Source organism: Oncorhynchus masou, unplaced genomic scaffold (assembly GCF_036934945.1).
Source record: "Oncorhynchus masou masou isolate Uvic2021 unplaced genomic scaffold, UVic_Omas_1.1 unplaced_scaffold_1155, whole genome shotgun sequence".
Taxonomy (NCBI): domain Eukaryota; kingdom Metazoa; phylum Chordata; class Actinopteri; order Salmoniformes; family Salmonidae; genus Oncorhynchus; species Oncorhynchus masou.
In genome coordinates, this window is record NW_027001303.1 from 43,296 (window position 1) to 67,770 (window position 24,475).

Genomic DNA, 24,475 nt, shown 5'->3' on the forward strand with positions numbered 1-24,475 from the left:
GTCTATTTCTATGTCTGGCCTGATATGGTTCTCAATCAGAGGCAGGTGTTAGTCAATGTCTCTGATTGGGAACCATATTTAGGTAGCCTGGGTTTCACTGTGTGTTTGTGGGTGATTGTTCTTGTCTCTGTGTTTTGCACCAGATAGGGCTGTTTTCGTTTTTTTGTAGGTTTGATATTTTGTTAGTTTCATCGTGTATAGTTTCCGTATTTAATAAAATGAATCAAAACTCCGCTGCATTTTGGTCCGCTCCTCCTTCCCACAACGAGAGCCGTGACAGTGAAGTCATACTAACCTCAGTAGCGTTTGAACAACAGCAGTAAATGAAAGGCTTATTTTTTTGTGTTAGTGTCTGTGTAGCTCGGTTAACCCACAAGGAACAACAACATCACAGACACATTACAAGGTAGAACTGCTATCATCCCAGCAGGATAACAAAGCCTTTTACACAGGTAAAGCATTTGAACACATTTTTCAGTAAAAACCAATTACATCACATAAAGACAGAATTCACATTGACACATTCGTGTTGCTGGCAAAAAACAACATTAACAGCAAATATTTATTTGATTCCTAGAGTACTATAGCTTTTATTTATAATAACACAGCTGCTGATATTAACGTGAGTTGTTTTGATGAAGGCTTAACTATCAGTATGCTGGTACTCTGCCCTTACCCGTGACCTTCCAGCCCTACCCTGCTCTTACCCGTGACCTTCAGTCCCTACCCTGCTCTTACCCGTGACCTTCAGTCCCTACCCTGCCCTTACCCGTGACCTTCAGTCCCTACTCTGCTCTTACCCGTGACCTTCAGTCCCTACTCTGCTCTTACCCGTGACCTTCAGTCCCTACTCTGCTCTTACCCGTGACCTTCAGTCCCTACCCTGCACTTACCCGTGACCTTCTGTCCCTACCCTGCCCTTACCCGTTACCTTCTGTCCCTACCCTGTCCTTACCCGTGACCTTCAGTCCCTACCCTGCCCTTACCCGTGACCTTCAAGCCCTACCCTTACCCGTGACCTTCAGTCCCTACCCTGCCCTTACCCATGACCTTCTGTCCCTACCCTGTCCTTACCCGTTACCTTCTGTCCCTACCCTGCCCTTACCCGTGACCTTCAGTCCCTACTCTGCTCTTACCCGTGACCTTCAGTCCCTACTCTGCTCTTACCCGTGACCTTCAGTCCCTACTCTGCTCTTACCCGTGACCTTCAGTCCCTACCCTGCACTTACCCGTGACCTTCTGTCCCTACCCTGCCCTTACCCGTTACCTTCTGTCCCTACCCTGTCCTTACCCGTGACCTTCAGTCCCTACCCTGCCCTTACCCGTGACCTTCAAGCCCTACCCTTACCCGTGACCTTCCAGCCCTACCCTACCCTTACCCGTGACCTTCCAGCCCTACCCTACCCTTACCCGTGACCTTCCAGCCCTACCCTACCCTTACCCGTGACCTTCCAGCCCTACCCTGCTCTTACCCATGACCTTCTGTCCCTACCCTGCCCTTACCCGTGACCTTCCATCACTACACTGCTCTTATCCGTGACCTTCAGTCCCTACCCCGCTCTTACCCGTGACCCCTTACTCCCTTCCCTGCCCTTACCCGTGACCTTCAGTCCCTACCCTACCCTGCCCTTACCCGTGACCTTCTGTCCCTACCCTTTCCTTACCCGTGACCTTCTGTCCCTACCCTTTCCTTACCCGTGACCTTCAGTCCCTACCCTGCCCTTACCCGAGACCTTCAGTCCCTACCCTGCCCTTACCTGTGACCTTCCAGCCCTACCCTACCCTTACCCGTGACCTTCCAGCCCTACCCTGCCCTTACCCGTGACCTTCCAGCCCTACCCTTCTCTTACCCGTGACCTTCCGTCACTACCCTGCCCTTACTCGTGACCTTCCGTCACTACCCTGCCCTTACCCGTGACCTTCAGTCCCTACCCCGCTCTTACCCGTGACCTTCTGTCACTACCCTGCCCTTACCCGTGACCTTCATTCCCTACCCTACCCTTACCCGTGACCTTACTCCCTTCCCTGCCCTTACCCGTGACCTTCAGTCCCTACCCTACCCTGTCCTTACCCGTGACCTTCAGTCCCTACCCTGCCCTTACCCGTGACCTTCAGGCCCTTACCCGTGACCTTCAGTCCCTACCCTGCTCTTACCCGTGACCTTCATCCCCTACCCTGCTCTTACCCGTGACCTTCTGTCCCTACCCTGCCCTTACCCGTGACCTTCCAGCCCTACCCTTACCCGTGACCTTCCAGCCCTACCCTGCTCTTACCCGTGACCTTCCGTCACTACCCTGCCCTTACCCGTGACCTTCCATCACTACCCTGCTCTTACCCGTGACCTTCAGTCCCTACCCCGCTCTTACCCGTGACCTTCTGTCCCTACCCTGCCCTTACCCGTGACCTTCATTCACTACCCTACCCTTACCCGTGACCTTACTCCCTTCCCTGCCCTTACCCGTGACCTTCAGTCCCTACCCTGTCCTTACCCGTGACCTTCAGTCCCTACCCTGCCCTTACCCGTGACCTTCAGTCCCTACCCTACCCAGGCACACAACATTCAGTCGCTACACTGCCCAGACCCACAATGTTCAGGCCCAAACCTGCCCATACCTACAATGTTCAGTCCTTATCCTACCCAGGCCCATGACGTTCGGGCCCTACCCAGGCACACAACTTTCAGACAAAACCCTACCCAGACCCACGATGTTCAGGCCCCCACATACCCAGGCCCACACTGTTCAGGCCCTACCCTACCCAGGCTCACAACGTTCAGGGCCTACCCTACACCGACTCACGATGTTCAGGCCCCCACCTACCCAGGCTCATGACGTTCATACCCCCCACACCCAGGCCCACACTGTTCAGGCCCTACCCTACCCAGGCCCGAGATGTTCAGGCCCTTCTCTACCCAGGCTCAAAACTTTCAGGCCCTACTCTACCCAGACCCACGATGTTCAGGCCCCCACATACCCAGGCCCACACCGTTCAGGCCCTACCCTGCCCGGCCTGCGATGTTCAGGCCCTTTCCTACCCAGGCCCACGATGTTCAGGCCCCCACATACCCAGGCCCAAACTATTCAGGCCCTTTCCTAACCAGGCACGCGACATTCAGGCCCTACCCTGCCCGGTCTGCGATGTTCAGGCCCTTCCCTACTCAGACCCACAATGTTCAGGCCCTTCCCTACCCAGGTCCTACCCCGAACAAGCCCAGAAATTTCAGGTCCTACCTCGCCCAGGCCCAGAAAGTTCGGGCCCTACCCCGCCCAGGCCCAGAAAGTTCAGGCCCTACCCTAACCAGGCCCAGAAAGTTCAGGTCCTACCCTAAACAGGCCCAGAAAGTTCAGGCCCTACCCCGCCCAGGCCCGATTGCTTCTGCCAAATTTAAGGTTCAGCCCGAAAAACCAAAACCAGAAAAAACTTTCTCCGTTAGTAAATCCATTTGCTGTTCCTCCCTGCCTATCACGCGCTCTCTGCAACGCAGCTCAATCTGCATGCACTCTGCTCATGGTGGCTCTGAGTCTGTCAGTATCCATAGCAACAGCTACGCTTGGGCTGCTCTCCCCACTGACGTGACATGAGAGAGCAGTTAGTTTTAGAGTGATGAAAAGTAACTGAGTCGTTTTCTCATGCAGCAGGAGCACGAGCAAATGACCCAGGATCAAAATGTTAGTATTCAATTCAGTGATACCTGAAAAAAAACAGGCTCGACTTCACTTAAAAACAGGCTCGCCTTAACCCTCAGGTCGAATAGCAGAGCTCTAAACTCCGGCCTCGACTGGAGGAGCAGCCTTAGAAGAAACCATCTTGGTCTGTCCTCTCGGTTTAACAAGGTGACTGTTCACATTGGAATTCAACAGTCATCTTAATTCATCTTAATTCTTCAATAATTATCCGGTCTAGCCGTCTCAACAATAGCTATTACAGCAGAAACATCAGATAATGTGTGACAATGCCTCAGACCCATCGTCCTGGTAACACACTGTACATGTCCCAAATGGCACTCTATTCTGAACATAATGCACTACTTTAGACCAGAGCCCTATTCCCTATATAGTGCACTACTATAAACCAGAGCCCTATTCCCTATATAGTGCACTACTATAAACCAGAGCCCTAGTTCCTATATAGTGCACTATTTTAGACCAGAGCCCTATTCCTAAGTAGTGCACTACTTTAGACGAGAGCCCTAGTCCCTATATAGTGCACTACTTTAGAACAGAGCCCTAGTCCCTATATAGTGCACTACTATAAACCAGAGCCCTATTCCCTATATAGGGCACTACTTTAGACCAGAGCCCTAGTCCCTATATAGGGCACTACTTTAGACCAGAGCCCTAGTTCCTATATAGTGCACTACTTTAGACCAGAGCCCTATTCCCTAAGTAGTGCACTACTTTAGACGAGAGCCCTAGTCCCTATATAGGGCACTACTTTAGACCAGAGCCCTAGTTCCTATATAGTGCACTATTTTAGACCAGAGCCCTATTCCCTAAGTAGTGCACTACTTTAGACGAGAGCCCTAGTCCCTATATAGTGCACTACTTTAGAACAGAGCCCTAGTCCCTATACAGTGCACTACTTCAGACCAGAGCCCTAGTCAAAAGGAATATATTTTGGGACACAGACATTGGTTAACGATGCTGACGCTAGACTTCAATTCCAGTCCGGTTCGCGTCGATGCTCATCTGCTATATTAGGGTTATTTCAACAGTATTATCTCCTATTCATTAAGACGCTTTCAGATGATTTTCAAGATGGAATCCCAACGTTCCCAGGCGAAGAGAAACACAGATTGCACACATGCGATCTTTCAGACTGGGTTAGGATAAAAATAGACCGAACAATCTGCCCCACCCTTCTAGGAGTGGGGAAGATGTATTGGATTGTTTAATAAGTAACTAGGTAGGCTAACAATAGTAGAACATGAACACAATCCAGAACATCTAGGAACATGAACACAATCCAGAACATCTAGGAACATGAACACAATCCAGAACATCTAGGAACATGAACACAATCCAGAACATCTAGGAAGATGTACACAATCCGAAACATCTAGGAACATGAACACAATCCGGAACATGTACACAACCCAGAACATCTAGGAAGATGTACACAACCCAGAACATCTAGGAACATGAACACAATCCAGAACATCTAGGAACATGAACACAATCCAGAACATCTAGGAACATGAACACAATCCGGAACATCTAGGAACATGAACACAATCCAGAACATCTAGGAACATGAACACAATCCAGAACATCTAGGAAGATGTACACAATCCAGAACATCTAGGAACATGAACACAATCCAGAACATCTAGGAACATGAACACAATCCAGAACATCTAGGAACATGAACACAATCCAGAACATCTAGGAACATGAACACAATTCAGAACATCTAGGAACATGAACACAATTCAGAACATCTAGGAACATGAACACAATCCAGAACATCTAGGAACATGAACACAATCCAGAACATCTAGGAACATGAACACAATCCAGAAGATCTAGGAACATGAACACAATCCAGAAGATCTAGGAACATGAACACAATCCAGAAGATCTAGGAACATGAACACAATCCAGAAGATCTAGGAACATGAACACAATCCAGAAGATCTAGGAACATGAACACAATCCAGAAGATCTAGGAACATGAACACTATCCAGAAGATCTAGGAAAATGAACACTATCCAGAAGATCTAGGAATATTCTAAGAACGTTAAGTAGAACTAAAGAACACAGGCAGACAAAGGAGAGTAGTCTCAGTCCCACAACACCTGAGCAGCCCCGTCTCTGGGACAGGATAAATGACTCGTCCGCTGCTCAGGGTCACAAGTCTGGGCATCCAGCTAGTATAATTACTGCACACCTAGGGCACAGTTGCACACTATTCCCTATGTAGTGCACTACTTTTAACCAGAGCCCAGGCAGTATGGACAAGATGTGCGCCAACTTGACGGTCCAAAGTAATGCACTGCATAGGGAATAGGGTGCCATCAGGGACACAGTCTCTGTTTCACACTGCTCCTGTCCATTGAGAACCAGGTACAATACATGGTGGGTCTGTGCTTCATCAGTGAACTCTGACCTCTATCATGCTGGAAGGCAACAGGCTCAACCATCTGCTCCTAATCAGAAGGACAGACAGAAGCCACCGGTTTCCTCCTAATTCATCCCAGCAGGCATTGCAGTGGGTCAGTGAGCACGCTGTCATACCAGTGAGCCCCGCCGATCCCTGGCGACGTTCTGCCAACACTCAAGTATGATTACAGATTACAGCGGGCATGTGTGTGTGTGCAGCTTGTTATCATATACATGACTCAGGCTGGATAGTGTTATGGTTTCTCAGACTGGATCGGGTTAGTCAGACTGGATAGGGTTAGTGTTAGTCAGACTGGATAGGGTTAGTGTTAGTCAGACTGTATAGGGTTAGTCAGACTGGATAGGGTTAGTCAGACTGGATAGTGTTAGTCAGACTGGATAGGGTTAGTGTTAGTCAGACTGGATAGGGTTAGTCAGACTGGATAGGGTTAGTCAGACTGGATAGGGTTAGTCAGACTGGATAGTGTTAGTCAGACTGGATAGTGTTAGTGTTAGTCAGACTGGATAGGGTTAGTGTTAGTCAGACTGTATAGGGTTAGTCAGACTGGATAGGGTTAGTCAGACTGGATAGGGTTAGTCTTAGTCAGACTGTATAGGGTTAGTCAGACTGGATAGGGTTAGTGTTAGACAGACTGTATAGGGTTAGTCAGACTGGATAGGGTTAGTGTTAGTCAGACTGTATAGGGTTAGTGTTAGTCAGACTGGATAGGGTTAGTCAGACTGGATAGGGTTAGTGTTACTCAGACTGGATAGTGTTAGTGTTACTCAGACTGGATAGTGTTAGTGTTACTCAGACTGGATAGGGTTAGTGTTAGTCAGACTGGATAGGGTTAGTCAGACTGGATAGGGTTAGTGTTAGTCAGACTGGATAGGGTTAGTCAGACTGGATAGGGTTAGTGTTAGTCAGACTGTATAGGGTTAGTCAGACTGGATAGGGTTAGTGTTAGACAGACTGTATAGGGTTAGTCAGACTGGATAGGGTTTGTGTTAGTCAGACTGTATAGGGTTAGTGTTAGTCAGACTGGATAGGGTTAGTCAGACTGGATAGGGTTAGTGTTACTCAGACTGGATAGTGTTAGTGTTACTCAGACTGGATAGTGTTAGTGTTACTCAGACTGTATAGGGTTAGTGTTAGTCAGACTGGATAGGGTTAGTCAGACTGGATAGGGTTAGTGTTAGTCAGACTGTATAGGGTTAGTCAGACTGGATAGGGTTAGTGTTAGACAGACTGTATAGGGTTAGTCAGACTGGATAGGGTTAGTGTTAGACAGACTGTATAGGGTTAGTCAGACTGGATAGGGTTAGTGTTAGTCAGACTGGATAGGGTTAGTCAGACTGGATAGGGTTAGTGTTAGTCAGACTGTATAGGGTTAGTGTTAGTCAGACTGGATAGGGTTAGTCAGACTGGATAGGGTTAGTGTTAGTCAGACTGTATAGGGTTAGTCAGACTGGATAGGATTAGTGTTAGACAGACTGTATAGGGTTAGTCAGACTGGATAGGGTTAGTCAGACTGGATAGGGTTACTCAGACTGGATAGGGTTAGTCAGACTGGATAGGGTTAGTCAGACTGGATAGGGTTAGTCAGACTGGATAGGTTAGTCAGACTGTATAGGGTTAGACAGACTGGATAGTGTTAGTCAGACTGGATAGGGTTAGTCAGACTGGATAGGGTTAGTGTTAGTCAGACTGTATAGGGTTAGTCAGACTGGATAGGGTTAGACAGACTGTATAGGGTTAGACAGACTGGATAGTGTTAGTCAGACTGGATAGGGTTAGTCAGACTGGATAGGGTTAGTGTTAGTCAGACTGTATAGGGTTAGTCAGACTGGATAGGGTTAGTGTTAGACAGACTGGATAGGGTTAGTGTTACTCAGACTGGATAGGGTTACTCAGACTGGATAGGGTTAGTCAGACTGGATAGGGTTAGTGTTACTCAGACTGGATAGGGTTAGTGTTAGTCAGACTGGATAGGGTTAGTCAGACTGGATAGGGTTATGTTAGTCAGACTGGATAGGGTTAGTGTTACTCAGACTGGATAGGGTTAGTCAGACTGGATAGGGTTAGTCAGACTGGATAGGGTTAGTCAGACTGGATAGGGTTAGTCAGACTGGATAGGGTTAGTGTTAGTCAGACTGGATAGGGTTACTCAGACTGGATAGGTTAGTCAGACTGGATCGGGTTAGTCAGACTGGATAGGGTTAGTCAGACTGGATAGGGTTACTCAGACTGGATAGGGTTAGTCAGACTGGATCGGGTTAGTCAGACTGGATCGGGTTTCTCAGACTGGATAGGGTTTCTCAGACTGGATCGGGTTAGTGTTAGTCAGACTGGATCGGGTTAGTCAGACTGGATCGGGTTAGTCAGACTGGATCGGGTTAGTCAGACTGGATCGGGTTAGTCAGACTGGATAGGGTTACTCAGACTGGATCGGGTTAGTCAGACTGGATCGGGTTAGTCAGACTGGATAGGGTTAGTCAGACTGGATAGGGTTAGTGTTACTCAGACTGGATAGGGTTAGTCAGACTGGATAGGGTTAGTGTTACTCAGACTGGATAGGGTTTATCAGACTGGATAGGGTTAGTCAGACTGGATAGGGTTAGTGTTAATCAGACTGGATAGGGTTAGTCAGACTGGATAGGGTTAGTGTTACTCAGACTGGATAGGGTTAGTCAGACTGGATAGGGTTAGGGTTTCTCAGACTGGATAGGGTTAGTCAGACTGGATAGGGTTCCTCAGACTGGATAGGGTTACTCAGACTGGATAGGGTTCCCTCTCTCTCTAGTCTACCCCTCCTTCCCTCCCTCTCTAGTCTACCCCTCCTTCCCTCCCTCTCTAGTCTACCCCTCCTTCCCTCCCTCTCTAGTCTACCCCTCCTTCCCTCCCTCTCTAGTCTACCCCTCCTTCCCTGCCTCTCTAGTCTACCCCTCCTTCCCTCCCTCTCTAGTCTACCCCTCCTTCCCTGCCTCTCTAGTCTACCCCTCCCTGCCTCCCTCTTTATAGTCTACCCCTCCCTCCCTTCCCATGCTCATAAACCTACAGGCTGTAATGATATGCTAGTCCTTAATTAACAGACAGATTTCCCAACAGAGACAGCTCCACAGCCTGCCGTGTGTATGTGTGCATGTGCACAGAGCCTTTGTCTATCTAGTCAACTAGTCTATAGTTCCCAGAGCCGTTTCCAGGTCTGGGAACTGTACACTCTGTGATTTCACAATAGGGAGCCGTTTCCAGGTCTGGGAACAGAGAGACTAGGTGATGTCACAGCAGGGAGCCGTTTCCAGCTCTGGGAACAGAGAGACTAGGTGATTTCACAGTAGGGAGCCGTTTCCAGCTCTGGGAACAGAGAGACATGGTGATGTCACAGCAGGGAGCCGTTTCCAGGTCTGGGAACAGAGAGACTAGGTGATGTCACAGCAGGGAGCCGTTTCCAGGTCTGGGAACTGTACACTCGGTGATTTCACAGTAGGGAGCCGTTTCCAGGTCTGGGAACAGAGAGACTAGGTGATTTCACAGTAGGGAGCCGTTTCCAGGTCTGGGAACAGAGAGACTAGGTGATTTCACAGTAGGGAGCCGTTTCCAGGTCTGGGAACAGAGAGACTAGGTGATGTCACAGCAGGGAGCCGTTTCCAGGTCTGGGAACTGTACACTCGGTGATTTCACAGTAGGGAGCCGTTTCCAGGTCTGGGAACAGAGAGACTAGGTGATGTCACAGCAGGGAGCCGTTTCCAGGTCTGGGAACAGAGAGACTAGGTGATGTCACAGCAGGGAGCCGTTTCCAGGTCTGGGAACAGAGAGACTAGGTGATGTCACAGCAGGGAGCCGTTTCCAGCTCTGGGAACAGAGAGACTAGGTGATTTCACAGTAGGGAGCCGTTTCCAGGTCTGGGAACAGAGAGACTAGGTGATGTCACAGCAGGGAGCCGTTTCCAGGTCTGGGAACAGAGAGACTAGGTGATGTCACAGCAGGGAGCCGTTTCCTGTGAAATCGGTGAAACCAGCTAGTTTTCCCAGACCTTGTGCATTGCACAACAGAACCAAATGCAAAGGTCACCAAAAAAATAACCCACCCACTCACATGACACTCCTGACAGGCTAAAAATCAATAATCAAAGTATTTGAAAGATGTCGAATAGTATTTGAACCCAGGTCTAGTATAGTTAACTCTGAACACAGCACAGGGCGGTGACACTTTTACAATAGGGAGCAGTTAAGGCAGTGTGGGGGTGCTTACCGTTCAAACTGCTCCTATCAATCAGGTTGTTGTCAGAAGGCCAGTAGCCACCATCTCCATGGCGACCTGTACAACAGAAAAATAGTGGGGGTGAGCAGGGAGGGGAAAGAGAGAGAGATGTGGGAGGAGAGAGAGAGCAGGATCAGGGAGAGATAGAGAGAGAGATGAGGGGAAGGGAGAGAGACAGGGGGGGAGAGAGAGCAGGGGGAGAGAGAGAGAGAGCAGGGGGAGAGAGAGAGAGAGAGCAGGGGAAGGGAGAGAGAGAGCAGGGGAAGGGAGAGAGAGAGCAGGGGAAGGGAGAGAGAGAGAGCAGGGGAAGGGGAGAGAGAGAGAGAGACAGAGACAGACAGAGAGAGAGAGATGAGGGGAAGGAGAGAGAGAGGAGGGAGAGAGAGAGAGAGCGGGAGAGAGAGAGAGCAGGGGGGGAGAGAGAGAGAGCAGGGGAAGGGAGAGAGAGAGCAGGGGAAGAGAGAGAGAGAGAGAGAGAGAGAGAGCATGGGAAGGGAGAGAGAGAGAGCAGGGGAAGGGGAGAGAGAGAGAGCAGGGGAAGGGAGAGAGAGAGAGCAGGGGAAGGGGAGAGAGAGAGAGAGAGCAGGGGAAGGGAAGAGAGAGAGAGAGAGAGAGCAGGGGAAGGGGAGAGAGAGAGAGAGCAGGGGAAGGGAGAGAGAGAGAGAGAGAGAGCAGGGAAGGGGAGAGAGAGCAGGGAAGGGAGAGAGAGAGAGAGCAGGGGAAGGGAGAGAGAGAGAGCAGGGGAAGGGAGAGAGAGAGCAGGGGAAGGGAGAGAGAGAGAGCAGGGGAAGGGAGAGAGAGAGAGCAGGGGAAGGGAGAGAGAGAGCAGGGGAAGGGAGAGAGAGAGAGCAGGGGAAGGGAGAGAGAGAGAGCAGGGGAAGGGAGAGAGAGAGAGCAGGGGAAGGGAGAGAGAGAGAGAGAGAGAGAGGGGCAGGGGAAGGGAGAGAGGGAGAGAGAGAGAGAGCAGGGGAAGAGAGAGAGAGAGCAGGGGAAGGGGAGAGAGAGAGAGCAGGGGAAGGGGAGAGAGAGAGCAGGGGAAGGGAGAGAGAGAGAGAGAATGGGAAGGGAGAGAGCAGGGAAGGGAGAGAGAGAGAGCAGGGGAAGGGAGAGAGCAGGGAAGAGAGAGGGAAGGGAGAGAGAGAGAGCAGGGGGAAGGGGAGAGAGAGAGAGCAGGGGAAGGGAGAGAGAGAGAGAGCAGGGGAAGGAGAGAGCAGGGAAGGGAGAGAGAGAGAGCAGGGGAAGGGAGAGAGAGAGAGAGAGAGGGGAAGGGGAAGAGAGAGAGAGAGCAGGGGAAGGGAGAGAGAGCAGGGGAAGGGAGAGAGAGAGCAGGGGAAGGGAGAGAGAGAGAGCAGGGGGAGAGAGAGAGAGAGCAGGGGAAGGGAGGGAGAGAGAGAGAGAGCAGGGGAAGGGAGAGAGAGAGGAGAGAGAGAAGCAGGGGAAGGGAGGAGAGAGAGAGAGAGCAGGGGAAGGGAGAGAGAGAGAGCAGGGAAGGGAGAGAGAGAGAGCAGGGGAAGGGAGAGAGAGAGAGAGAGAGAGAGAGAGAGAGAGAGAGCAGGGGAAGGGAGAGAGAGAGCAGGGGAAGGGAGAGAGAGAGCAGGGGAAGGGAAGGGGAGAGAGAGAGAGAGCAGGGGAAGGGAGAGAGAGAAGGGGAAGGGAGAGAGAGAGAGAGAGAGCAGGGGGAAGGGAGAGGGGAGAGAGAGAGAGAGAGCAGGGGAAGGGAGAGAGAGCAGGGGAAGGGGAGAGAGAGAGAGAGAGCAGGGGAAGGGAGAGAGAGAGAGAGAGATCAGGGGAAGAGAGAGAGAGAGAGCAGGGGAAGGGGAGAGAGAGCAGGGAAGGGAGAGAGAGAGAGCAGGGGAAGGGAAGGGAGAGAGCAGGGGAAGGGAGAGAGAGAGAGAGGGGAAGAGAGAGAGAGAGAGAGCAGGGGAAGGGAGAGAGAGAGACAGGGGAGGGAGGGAGAGAGAGAGAGGGGAAGAGAGAGAGAGAGCAGGGGAAAGAGAGAGAGAGCAGGGGAAGAGAGAGAGAGAGCAGGGGAAGGGAGAGAGAGAGAGAGAGAGAGCAGGGGAAGGGAGAGAGAGAGAGGGGAAGGGAGAGAGAGAGAGAGAGAGCAGGGGAAGGGAGAGAGAGAGAGAGCAGGGGAAGGAGGGGGAGAGAGAGAGAGAATGGGAAGGAGAGAAGAGAGAGAGAGAGCAGGGGAAGGGAGAGAGAGAAGGGGAAGGGAGAGAGAGAGAGAGGGGAAGGGAGAGGGAGAAGGGAGAGAGAGAGAGAGCAGGGCAGGGGAAGCATGGGAGGGAGAGAGAGAGAGCAGGGGAAGGGAAGGAGAGAGAGAGAGAGAGAGAGAGAGAGAAGAGAGAGAGAGAGAGCAGGGGAAGGGAGAGAGAGAGAGAGAGGGAGAGAGAGAGAGAGAGAGCAGGGGAAGGGAGAGAGAGAGGGAGAGAGAGAGAGAGAGAGCAGGGGAAGGGGGGAGAGAGAGAGAGAGAGAGAGAGAGAGCAGGGGAAGGGATAGAGAGAGGGAGAGAGAGAGAGAGCACAGGAAGAACAGAAGAATGCTATTATATTTCTGTGTTCAAACTTGAGTATTCAGAGAGAAAAAAATAAAATTTTAAGAATACATTATTTTCTTTGACTCAACTATGACACAGTGTATGAAATGTAACCTAAATGGCAATCCAGAGATAGAATACAGTGTGGGAGTGGTCTGAGTGTCTGTAGAATAGCCTGTATTGTACATCTCATTATACATTCCTAAGTGCCAACCAATAATGGGCAATTGGAAACTGTTGTGTTTGAGAGCAGGAGAGAATTCAGAGCTGGCCTTCTCCCCAACCTCCACAACAGAGAGATAGGAGATAAGGAGACAAGGTTAGAGATATACAAAGAGAGAGGGGGAGCGATAGAGAGACAGGAGAGAGAATAGGAGAGAAAGAGAGAGAGAGAGAGAGAGAGGAGAGAGACGAAAGACACAAGAGAGAGGAGAGACAAAGAGAGAGAGACAAAGAGGGAGGGAGGGAGAGAGAGAGGAGAGAGAGACAAAGAGAGAGACACAAAGAGAGAGAGAGAGAGAGCGAAAGAGAGACAGGAGAGAGACTAGGAGAGAGACACACAAAAGAGAGGAGAGAGAGACAGGAGAGAGGCAAGGAGAGAGACACAAAGAGAGAGGGAGAGAGAGACACAAAGAGAGAGGGAGAGAGAGACGGGAGAGAGAGACAAGGAGAGAGACACAAAGAGAGAGGGAGAGAGATAGAGAGACAAGGAGAGAGAGAGGGAGAGAGAGAGAGACAGGAGAGAGACACAAAGAGAGGGAGAGATATAGAGAGACAGGAGAGAGACAAGGGGAGAGACACAAAGAGAGAGGAAGAGCGACAATGAGAGACACAAAGAGAGAGGGAGAGAGACAAGGAGAGAGGGAGAGAGATCATGTCAATTCACTGGGCTTTATTGGCATGGGAAACATATGTTTACATTGCCAAAGAAATGTATCTCTCTCCAAACCCTCTCAATTCAATTCAATTTAAGGGGCTTTATTGGCATGGGAAACATGTTAACATTGCCAAAGCAAGTGAGGGAGATAATACACTCTCTGTATCTATCCCTCTCTAACCTCCCCACACACACAGATCACTAAACTACACTATAGTACAGACCAATATACTATACACATTACACTACAAGTGATCATGATGGGGCTTGATATAAATATATATTTTATATATACACATACAGTTGAAGTCATAAGTTTACATACACTTAGGTTGGTGTCATTAAAACTCGCTTTTCAACCACTCCACAAATGTCTTGTTAACAAACTATAGTGTTGTCAAGTCGGTTAGGGCATCTACTTTGTGCAGGACACAAGTCAGTTTTCCAGCAATTGTTTACAGACAGATTATTTTACACTTATAAATCACTGTATCACCATTCCAGTGGGTCAGAAGTTTACATACACTAAGTTGACTGTGCCTTTAAACAGCTTGGAACATTCCATAAAATTATGTCATGGCTTTAGAAGCTTCTGATAGGCTAATTTACATCATTTTAGTCAGTTGGAGGTTTACCTGTGGATGTATTTCAAGGTCTACCTTCAAACTCAGTGCCTCTTTGCTTGACATCATGGGACAATCAAAAGAAATCAACCAAGACCTCAGAAAGAAAATTGAACACCTCCACAAGTCTGGTTCATCCTTGGGAGCAATTTCCAAACCTCTGAAGGTCCCATGTTCATCTGTACAAACAATAGTACGCAAGTATAAACACCATGGGACCACGCAGCTGTCATACCGCGCAGGAAGGAGACGCGTTCTGTCTCCAAGAGATTAACGTACTTTTGGTTTGAAACCGTGAAGCACGGCGGTGGCAGCGCTTTATTGCAGGAGGGACTGGTGCACTTCACAAAATAGATGGCATCACGAGGAAGGAAAATTAGGTGGATATATTGAAGCAACATCTCAAGACATCAGTCAGGGAGTTAAAGCTTGGTTGCAAATGGGTCTTCCAAATGGACAATGACCCCAAGCATACTTCCAAAGTTGTGGCAAAATGGCAACAAAGTCAAGGTAGTGGAGTGGCCATTACAAAGCCCTGACCTGAATACCCCGCCCTCTCGCATGTGCGAGCAAGGATCCTACAAACCTGACTCAGTTACAAAAGCTCTACAAAAGGACCCCCAATCGGTCCATTTCTGTCGCCACTGAGCCTGTCTGTGCTATATGAACCGTAGCCCACAGCTATGGGCAGACAGACAGACAGAGACACGGGAGACACAGAGAAAGAGAGAGACAGACAAAAAGAGAGACAGATAAAGAGACATGAGATAGAGGAGAGAGACACACACAGGATCTGCAGGAAGGATTGCTAGGTCTTCTCTTACCATGAACCTGTGGTGGCTGTGAAAGTAAGAGAGAGAGCTACATGATGCATTGGCTGCGTAAGGGTGACCACGGGAAAGGAGAAAACATTGTTAGAACCCAAACTAGAAAAGGGGCAGTGGGCGAGACCTATCAATCCAGCTTCACCCAGGACACTTATCTTATCTATCTATCTTATCTATATCTATGCTGTGTCTGCCTCGTGTCACCCAGGACCCATATCTATCTGCTGTTTCTGCCTCGTGTCACCCAGGACCCATATCTATCTACTGTTTCTGCCTCGTGTCACCCAGGACCCATATCTATCTGCTGTGTCTGCCTCGTGTCACCCAGAACCCTTATCTATCTGCTGTTTCTGCCTCGTGTCACCCAGAACCCATATCTATCTGCTGTTTCTGCCTCGTGTCGCCCAGGACCCAAATCTATCTGCTGTGTCTGCCTCGTGTCACCCAGAACCCATATCTATCTGCTGTTTCTGCCTCGTGTCACCCAGAACCCTTATCTATCTACTGTGTCTGCCTTGTGTCACCCAGAACCCTTATCTATCTACTGTGTCTGCCTCTTGTCACCCAGAACCCTTATCTATCTGCTGTGTCAGCCTCGTGTCACCCAGAACCCTTATCTATCTGCTGTTTCTGCCTCGTGTCACCCAGAACCCTTATCTATCTGCTGTTTCTGCCTCGTGTCACCCAGGACCCATATCTATCTGCTGTGTCTGCCTCGTGTCACCCAGGACCCTTATCTATCTGCTGTTTCTGCCTCGTGTCACCCAGACCCCTTATCTATCTGCTGTGTCTGCCTTGTGTCACCCAGAACCCTTATCTATCTGCTGTGTCTGCCTCGTGTCACCCAGAACCCTTATCTATCTGCTGTTTCTGCCTCGTGTCACCCAGACCCCTTATCTATCTGCTGTGTCTGCCTTGTGTCACCCAGGACCCTTATCTATCTGCTGTTTCTGCCTCGTGTCACCCAGACCCCTTATCTATCTGCTGTGTCTGCCTCGTGTCACCCAGAACCCATATCTATCTGCTTTGTCTGCCTCGTGTCACCCAGAACCCATATCTATCTGCTGTTTCTGCCTCGTGTCACCCAGGACCCATATCTATCTGCTGTGTCTGCCTCGTGTCACCCAGAACCCATATCTATCTGCTGTTTCTGCCTCGTGTCACCCAGGACCCATATCTATCTGCTGTGTCTGCCTCGTGTCACCCAGAACCCATATCTATCTGCTGTTTCTGCCTCGTGTCACCCAGACCCCTTATCTATCTGCTGTGTCTGCCTCGTGTCACCCAGAACCCATATCTATCTGCTGTTTCTGCCTCGTGTCACCCAGAACCCTTATCTATCTGCTGTTTCTGCCTCGTGTCACCCAGAACCCTTATCTATCTGCTGTGTCAGCCTCGTGTCACCCAGAACCCTTATCTATCTGCTGTTTCTGCCTCGTGTCACCCAGGGCCCATATCTATCTGCTGTTTCTGCCTCGTGTCACCCAGGAACATCTCTCTTTCTGCTCTTTGATGTTCTTTCATGGAGGAGGAAAGAAAGGCATCAGTTATAGCTATTCTGATGCTAACGGGGAGGCATCAGTTACAACTATTCTGATGCTAACGGGGAGGCATCAGTTACAACTATTCTGATGCTAACGGGGAGGCATCAGTTACAACTATTCTGATGCTAATGGAGAGGCATCAGTTACAACTATTCTGATGCTAACGGGGAGGCATCAGTTACAACTATTCTGATGCTAACGGAGAGGCATCAGTTACAACTATTCTGATGCTAACGGGGAGGCATCAGTTACAACTATTCTGATGCTAACGGAGAGGCATCAGTTACAACTATTCTGATGCTAACGGAGAGGCATTAGTTACAACTATTCTGATGCTAACGGAGAGGCATCAATTACAACTATTCTGATGCTAACGGAGAGGCATCAGTTACAGCTATTCTGATGCTAACGGAGAGGCATCAGTTACAACTATTCTGATGCTAACGGGGAGGCATCAGTTACAACTATTCTGATGCTAACAGAGAGGCATTAGTTACAACTATTCTGATGCTAACGGAGAGGCATCAGTTACAACTATTCTGATGCTAACGGAGAGGCATTAGTTACAACTATTCTGATGCTAACGGAGAGGCATTAGTTACAACTATTCTGATGCTAACGGAGAGGCATCAGTTAGAGCTCTTAATCAGTGGAGGCTGAATTTTCTAAAAATGTTTTTTATTTTTATATACACTGCTCAAAAACATAAAGGGAACACTTAAACAACACAATGTAACTCCTAGTCAATCACACTTCTGTGAAATCAAACTGTCCACTTAGGAAGCAACACTGATTGACAATACATTTCACATGCTGTTGTACAAATGGATTTTTTTTATTTTAATTTTTACCTTTATTTAACCAGGCAAGTCAGTTAAGAACAAATTCTTATTTTCAATGATGGCCTGGGAACAGTGGGTTAACTGCCTGTTCAGGGGCAGAACGACAGATTTGTACCTTATCAGTTCGGGGGTTTGAACTCGCAACCTTCCAGTTACTAGTCCAACGCTCTAACCACTAGGCTACCCTGCCGCCCCGTGTTACCCAGATAGATATGGAATAGACAACAGGTGGAAATTATAGGCAATTAGCAAGACACCCCCAATAAGGGAGTGGTTCTGCAGGTGGGGGCCACAGACCACTTCTCAGTTCCTATGCTTCCTGGCTGATGTTTTGGTCACTTTTGAATGCTGGCGGTGCTTTAGACGGAGTTTACAACCCACACAAGTGGCTCAGGTAGTGCAGCTCATCCAGGATGGCACATCAATGTGAGCTGTGGCAAGAAGGTTTGCTGTGTCTGTCAGCGTAGTGTCCAGAGCATGGAGGCGCTACCAGGATACAGGCCAGTACATCAGGAGACGTGGAGGCCCTTTGGAGGGCAACAACCCAGCAGCAGGACCGCTACCTCCGCCTTTGTGCAAGGAGGAGCACGAGGAGCACTGCCAGAGCCCTGCAAAATGACCTCCAGCAGGCCACAAATGTGCATGTGTCTGCTCAAACGGTCAGATACAGACTCCATGAGGGTGGTATGATGGCCCGATGTCCACAGGTGGGGGTTGTGCTTACAGCCCAACACCGTGCAGGACGTTTGGCATTTGCCAGAGAACACCAAGATTGGCAAATTCGCCACTGGCGCCCTGTGCCCTTCACAGATGAAAGCAGGTTCACACTGAGCACATGTGACAGACGTGACAGTCTGGAGACGCCGTGGAGAACGTTCTGCTGCCTGCAACATCCTCCAGCATGACCGGTTTGGCGGTGGGTCAGTCATGGTGTGGGGTGGCATTTCTTTGGGGGCTGCACAGCCCTCCATGTGCTCGCCAGAGGAGCCTGACTGCCATTAGGTACCGAGATGAGATCCTCAGACCCCTTGTGAGACCATTGCTGGTGCGGTTGGCCCTGGGTTCCTCCTAATGCAAGACAATGCTAGGCCTCATGTGGCTGGAGTGTGTCAGCAGTTCCTGCAAGAGGAAGGCATTGATGCTATGGACTGGCCCGCCGTTCCCCAGACCTGAATCCAATTGAGCACATCTGGGACATCATGTCTCGCTCCATCCACCAACGCCACGTTGCACCACAGACTGTCCAGGAGTTGGCGGATGCTTTAGTTCAGGTCTGGGAGGAGATCCCTCAGGAGACCATCCGCCACCTCATCAGGAGCATGCCCAGGCGTTGTAGGGAGGTCATACAGGCATATGTAGGCCACACACCCTACTGAGCCTCATTTGACTTGTTTTAAGGACATTACATCAAAGTTGGATCAGCCTGTAGTGTGGTTTTCCACTTTAATTTTGAGTGTGACTCCAAATCCAGACCTCCATGGGTTGATAAATTTGATTTCCATTGATAATTTTTGTGTGATTTTGTTGTCAGCACATTCAACTATGTAAAGAAAAAAGTATTTAATAAGAATATTTAATTCATTCAGATCTAGGATGTGTTATTTTAGTGTTCCCTTTATTTTTTTGAGCAGTGTATTTAAAAAGTTATCCTTTTTAGATAAAACTAAACTAAATATAATCACGTCACCAAATAATTGATTAAAGGGTCTACAGTAGCCTCAACAGCACTCTGTATGGTAGCACCATGATGTAGCCGGAGGACAGCTACCTACTGTACTCCTCTGGGTACATTGACTTCAATACAATCCCTATGAGGCTCATGGTTCTCACCCCCTCCTACAGACTTACACAGTAATTATGATGACTACCGGAGGACGTCCTCCAACCTATCAGAAGGAGGGCCAGGGGCGCCAGGAGGACCCAGAGGGGTCAGGAGAGGGGCCAGCAGGAGGCAGGAAGGTACATGGGTTCATGCGGGGCAAGGAGGGGTCAGAGAGACCAGGGTGAGCCAGAGAGACTAGAAGGGTCCAGGGAGGGGCAGGCAGAGGGGGCCAGATGAATCAGGAGGGGCCAGAGGAGGAGCCAGAGAAAGGGCCCCAAGCATCAATCTCCAGCCTGGGCTTCAACCACTGCCTCCCTGGTGCCGTTTCACAAGATTTATACACTATGAGTGTGTGTGTGTGTGTGTGTTAATGCCAAAACCTACAAGTCAAGAAATGAATTTAGCCCCTGAGTCCTGGAACTAATTTAGCCCCTGAGTCCTGGCCCACATTTTACTCCAGTCCCAATATCTGATATTTATTTATCCCTGTATTTTCATGTGTTTGGGATTTCACAACGTTAAATGCTGTCCTTTGTCAAGGGTAAATTGAGGGGCCTGGGCCACAGTGCATGAAGTACAACGCCTGAGTGCATTGACCATAGTTAACTACTGTATGTCAAGGTCTCGATTGCGACAGATTGTTTATTTTTTGTTTACATTCAGAGCTGGTACAGAATCCATTATATAAACCAACATAATGTCCTCATTTTGAATGAAATAGACTGAAGCGGTATTAAATAGCATTAACAGGTCACAATGAGGACATATGGAATCATTTTGAAATGTGTCCCAAATGGCACCCTATCTACATAGTGGAGTGCCTTTGATAGGGTGCCATATGGCCCTGGTCAATGTAGGGTACTATATAGGGAATAGGGTTCCACTTCATGAGAAACCGTCTCTGCCTTCACGGATGAACCTTCATCTGTAAAAACAGATGGTTTATTTAAGAACATCTCGCTTAGAGTACTTCAAAAAGAAACTAGATGTGCCTAAAGAATCATACACTTTCGTAAGACCATTTCTTATGGTGACTAAAAACACCTTAAAAAAAAAATTCTCTCTCAAAATAATTGTTTGCACAAAACGTGAATTAAAAGCTGTGCGAGAGTAGCCTGATGACTCAGGGGTTCACTACAGACTTCAGTCAGAGTAGCCTGATGACTCAGGGGTCCACTACAGACTTCTGTCAGAGTAGCCTGATGACTCAGGGGTCCACTACAGACTTCAGTCAGAGTAGCCTGATGACTCAGGGGTCCACTACAGACTTCTGTCAGAGTAGCCTGATGACTCAGGGGTTCACTACAGACTTCAGTCAGAGTAGCCTGATGACTCAGGGGTCCACTACAGACTTCAGTCTGAGAGTAGCCTGATGACTCAGGGGTTCACTACATACTTCAGTCAGAGAGTAGCCTGATGACTCAGGGGTTCACTACATACTTCAGTCTGAGAGTAGCCTGATGACTCAGGGGTTCACTACATACTTCAGTCTGAGAGTAGCCTGATGACTCAGGGGTTCACTACAGACTTCAGTCAGAGTAGCCTGATGACTCAGGGGTTCACTACATACTTCAGTCTGAGAGTAGCCTGATGACTCAGGGGTTCACTACAGACTTCAGTCTGAGTAGCCTGATGACTCAGGGGTTCACTACAGACTTCAGTCTGAGAGTAGCCTGATGACTCAGGGGTTCACTACAGACTTCAGTCAGAGTAGCCTGATGACTCAGGGGTTCACTACAGACTTCAGTCTGAGAGTAGCCTGATGACTCAGGGGTTCACTACAGACTTCAGTCAGAGTAGCCTGATGACTCAGGGGTTCACTACATACTTCAGTCTGAGAGTAGCCTGATGACTCAGGGGTTCACTACAGACTTCAGTCTGAGAGTAGCCTGATGACTCAGGGGTTCACTACAGACTTCAGTCAGAGTAGCCTGATGACTCAGGGGTTCACTACATACTTCAGTCTGAGAGTAGCCTGATGACTCAGGGTTCACTACAGACTTCAGTCTGAGAGTAGTCTGATGACTCAGGGTTCACTACAGACTTCAGTCAGAGTAGCCTGATGACTCAGGGGTTCTCTACATACTTCAGTCTGAGAGTAGCCTGATGACTCAGGGGTTCACTACAGACTTCAGTCTGAGAGTAGCCTGATGACTCAGGGGTTCACTACAGACGTCAGTCTGAGAGTAGCCTGATGACTCAGGGGTTCACTACAGACTTCAGTCTGAGAGTAGTCTGATGACTCAGGGGGGGACGACAGACTTCAGTCTGAGAGTAGCCTGATGACTCAGGGGTTCACTACAGACTTCAGTCAGAGTAGCCTGATGACTCAGGGGTTCACTACAGACTTCAGTCTGAGAGTAGCCTGATGACTCAGGGGTTCACTACAGACTTCAGTCAGAGTAGCCTGATGACTCAGGGTTCACTACAGACTTCAGTCAGAGTAGCCTGATGACTCAGGGGTTCACTACAGACTTCAGTCAGAGAGTAGCCTGATGACTCAGGGGTTCACTACAGATGTCAGTCAGAGAGTAGCCTGATGACTCAGGGGTTCACTACAGACTTCAGTCTGAGAGTAGCCTGATGACTCAGGGGTTCACTACAGACTTCAGTCAGAGAGTAGCCTGATGACTCAGGGGTTCACTACATACTTCAGTCAGAGTAGCCTGATGACTCAGGGGTCCACTACAGACTTCAGTCTGAGAGTAGCCTGATGACTCAGGGGTTCACTACAGACTTCAGTCTGAGAGTAGCCTGATGACTCAGGGGTTCACTACATACTTCAGTTTGAGAGTAGCCTGATGACTCAGGGGTTCACTACAGACTTCAGTCAGAGTAGCCTGATGACTCAGGGGTTCACTACAGACTTCAGTCTGAGCAGTAGCCTGATGACTCAGGGTTCACTACAGACTTCAGTCAGAGTAGCCTGATGACTCAGGGGTTCACTACATACTTCAGTCTGAGAGTAGCCTGATGACTCAGGGGTTCACTACAGACTTCAGTCTGAGAGTAGCCTGATGACTCAGGGGTTCACTACAGACTTCAGTCAGAGTAGCCTGATGACTCAGGGGTTCACTACATACTTCAGTCTGAGAGTAGCCTGATGACTCAGGGGTTCACTACAGACTTCAGTCTGAGTAGCCTGATGACTCAGGGGTTCACTACATACTTCAGTCTGAGAGTAGCCTGATGACTCAGGGGTTCACTACAGACTTCAGTCTGAGAGTAGCCTGATGACTCAGGGGTTCACTACAGACTTCAGTCAGAGTAGCCTGATGACTCAGGGGTTCACTACATACTTCAGTTTGAGAGTAGCCTGATGACTCAGGGGTTCACTACAGACTTCAGTCAGAGTAGCCTGATGACTCAGGGGTTCACTACAGACTTCAGTCTGAGAGTAGCCTGATGACTCAGGGGTTCACTACAGACTTCAGTCAGAGTAGCCTGATGACTCAGGGGTTACTACAGACTTCAGTCTGAGAGTAGCCTGATGACTCAGGGGTTCACTACAGACTTCAGTCAGAGTAGCCTGATGACTCAGGGGTTCACTACATACTTCAGTCTGAGAGTAGCCTGATGACTCAGGGGTTCACTACAGACTTCAGTCTGAGAGTAGCCTGATGACTCAGGGGTTCACTACAGACTTCAGTCAGAGTAGCCTGATGACTCAGGGGTTCACTACATACTTCAGTCTGAGAGTAGCCTGATGACTCAGGGGTTCACTACAGACTTCAGTCTGAGAGTAGTCTGATGACTCAGGGGTTCACTACAGACTTCAGTCAGAGTAGCCTGATGACTCAGGGGTTCACTACAGACTTCAGTCTGAGAGTAGCCTGATGACTCAGGGGTTCACTACAGACTTCAGTCAGAGTAGCCTGATGACTCAGGGGTTCACTACATACTTCAGTCTGAGAGTAGCCTGATGACTCAGGGGTTCACCCAGACTTCAGTCTGAGAGTAGCCTGATGACTCAGGGGTTCACTACAGACTTCAGTCAGAGTAGCCTGATGACTCAGGGGTTCACTACATACTTCAGTCTGAGAGTAGCCTGATGACTCAGGGGTTCACTACAGACTTCAGTCTGAGAGTAGTCTGATGACTCAGGGGTTCACTACAGACTTCAGTCAGAGTAGCCTGATGACTCAGGGGTTCTCTACATACTTCAGTCTGAGAGTAGCCTGATGACTCAGGGGTTCACTACAGACTTCAGTCTGAGAGTAGCCTGATGACTCAGGGGTTCACTACAGACGTCAGTCTGAGAGTAGCCTGATGACTCAGGGGTTCACTACAGACTTCAGTCTGAGAGTAGTCTGATGACTCAGGGTTTACGACAGACTTCAGTCTGAGAGTAGCCTGATGACTCAGGGGTTCACTACAGACTTCAGTCAGAGTAGCCTGATGACTCAGGGTTCACTACAGACTTCAGTCTGAGAGTAGCCTGATGACTCAGGGGTTCACTACAGACTTCAGTCAGAGTAGCCTGATGACTCAGGGGTTCACTACAGACTTCAGTCAGAGTAGCCTGATGACTCAGGGGTTCACTACAGACTTCAGTCAGAGAGTAGCCTGATGACTCAGGGGTTCACTACAGATGTCAGTCAGAGAGTAGCCTGATGACTCAGGGGTTCACTACAGACTTCAGTCTGAGAGTAGCCTGATGACTCAGGGGTTCACTACAGACTTCAGTCAGAGAGTAGCCTGATGACTCAGGGGTTCACTACATACTTCAGTCAGAGTAGCCTGATGACTCAGGGGTCCACTACAGACTTCAGTCTGAGAGTAGCCTGATGACTCAGGGGTTCACTACAGACTTCAGTCTGAGAGTAGCCTGATGACTCAGGGGTTCACTACATACTTCAGTTTGAGAGTAGCCTGATGACTCAGGGGTTCACTACAGACTTCAGTCAGAGTAGCCTGATGACTCAGGGGTTCACTACAGACTTCAGTCTGAGAGTAGCCTGATGACTCAGGGGTTCACTACAGACTTCAGTCAGAGTAGCCTGATGACTCAGGGGTTCACTACATACTTCAGTCTGA

At 49.2% G+C, this 24,475-nt stretch overlaps 1 pseudogene; it reads right to left on the reverse strand.

Moving 5' to 3' along the window:
* The window catches only part of LOC135529387 (netrin receptor DCC-like), a 197,934-nt pseudogene that overhangs the window by 37,074 nt on the left and 136,385 nt on the right, over positions 1-24,475 (reverse strand).